Source organism: Mustela nigripes, chromosome 12 (assembly GCF_022355385.1).
Source record: "Mustela nigripes isolate SB6536 chromosome 12, MUSNIG.SB6536, whole genome shotgun sequence".
NCBI classification, from domain to species: Eukaryota; Metazoa; Chordata; class Mammalia; order Carnivora; family Mustelidae; genus Mustela; species Mustela nigripes.
This window is the reverse complement of record NC_081568.1, coordinates 159,534,395-159,536,378: the sequence shown is the minus strand read 5'-3', so window position 1 is coordinate 159,536,378 and position 1,984 is coordinate 159,534,395. Positions and strand designations below refer to the sequence as shown.

General features: G+C 35.4%; 1 pseudogene; it reads left to right on the top strand.

Annotated features, from left to right (window-relative positions):
• The first annotated feature begins 443 nt into the window (after positions 1 to 443).
• LOC132028109 (olfactory receptor 5F1-like) lies at positions 444 to 1,394 on the top strand (annotated as a pseudogene).
• The last annotated feature ends 590 nt before the right edge of the window (positions 1,395 to 1,984 follow it).

Below are 1,984 nucleotides of genomic sequence, written 5' to 3'. Positions count from 1 at the left end.
ACATGTTCCATTAGTTAAAGTGATGTAACTGTGAGGAAACTATTTGCCCCCTTATTTCCTTCAATTATAAAATGTAAATTGATAGCATATTTAGGGGTTCCTGTGTTGCTCAGTTTGCTAAGCATCTAGATCTTGATCTCAGCTTAAGTATTAATCTCAGGGTCCTGAGTTTGAAACCTGCATTGAAGCTCAAAAAACAAACAAACAAACAAACAAACAAAAACCAACAACACTGCAGAGACTTGTCTAAAGCAAGTGAGCTACCCATGGAATTTTTTAAAATAAAGATGCCAACTATATTTTTTAGCCATTAATTTTTATTGCTATTATGAGTTTATTATCATCATAAAATAAATGATTACAAAAATGTTCTGATTTTTCTTCTTGCTCATTTATTATCTTTTGGGCTTTGTTGATTTTTTCCAGATCAAATAAGATGAGATATGGGTGTAACAAACCAAACAACAGTTATAGAGTTATTTTTTCTTGGGTTTTCTGGTGTTCTTTATCTGAGGCTCACATTGTGATATTTCCTACAGGATATCTGCTCTCTCTCATGGGAAACACACTCATCATTTTCATAGTTGTGCTAGATTCCACACTCCAAATACTCATGTACATTTTCTTGAGAAATTTGTGATTCTTGGAGATCTGGTACACCACAGGCACAGTCCCTAAATTGCTGGACGCCTGCCTTTAGCAGGTTGTTACCATCTCTGTTTCTGGCTGTATAACCCAATACTACTTCTTTTTCTCCTCGACAGCTACAGAGTGCATTCTTCTGGCAGTGGTGGCCAATGACCGGTACCTGGCCATCTGCAGACCTCTCCATTACTCACTCCTCATGAGTACTCCTGTTTGTCTGCAGTTTTCAGCTGGATCTTGGATTGGGGGCTTCCTTGCCCCTCTCCTATCTACCATTCTCATCTCTCAGCTCAACTTCCATGGCACTCAGATCAATCACTTCTTTTGTGACTCAGACCCCATTTTTAAACTCTCCTGCTCAGATACATTTTTGGCAGAGGACTTGAGTTACACATGTAGCTCTGTTGTGATTCTAAATTCTATCCTCACTATGTCTTCCTATGGTCACATTAGAGTTAAAATAATGAGACTGCCTTCTCATGAGGCTCGGAAGAAAGCATTCTCCACTTGTACCTCCCACCTCACTGTGGTCACCATTTATTATGCCACCATTATATTTGCCTATGTTTGCCCTCCAGCCAAGTACAACTTCACTATTGGTAAAGTAATCTCAGTATTCTACTCAGTGGTCCCTCCATTGATAAACCCTGTCATATACACCCTGAGAAACAAAGATGTGAAGAAAGCTTTTAAGGAAGGTTGTAGCTCAGAAAAGATTGCTCTTGGTTAGAAACATACATGATATTTGAGAAATTATCTAAAATGAGTAATTTAGAGTGGACTCCCAGCCACATTTAAAAATAGTAATTACTGAGGTGTGGCTCAGTTGATTGAGCATACAACTCTTGACCTCAGGGTCATGAATTTAAGTCTACCATTAAGTGTAGAGATCACGAAAATAAACAAAACTTTAAAATATAAAATGGTAATTATTGAAAGTATATTTTTTTGGACATTTCTGTTTTGGAAATTTCTCTTATTTTAAATTTTGAGTTGAGCCCTACTGAGATAGGCATTTTGTAGTTACTATAACAATCATTGTTATATTACTTTAAGGTGTACAGTATAATGGTTCAACAATTCTATATATTATTCAATGCTCACCCCATTAAGTGTATTATTATTATTATTATTATTATTTAATCTATTTCACCCATTCCCCACTCTGGCAACCTACCATTCTTCTATGTATTTAAGAATCTCTCTATATATATCTACTTTTTTTTTGGTCTCTTTTTCCTTATTTGTTCATTTGTTTATTTTCTTAAATTCCACATATGATTGAAATATAATACTATGCATATCTCTGTCTGATTTATTTCACTTGATATTATATCCT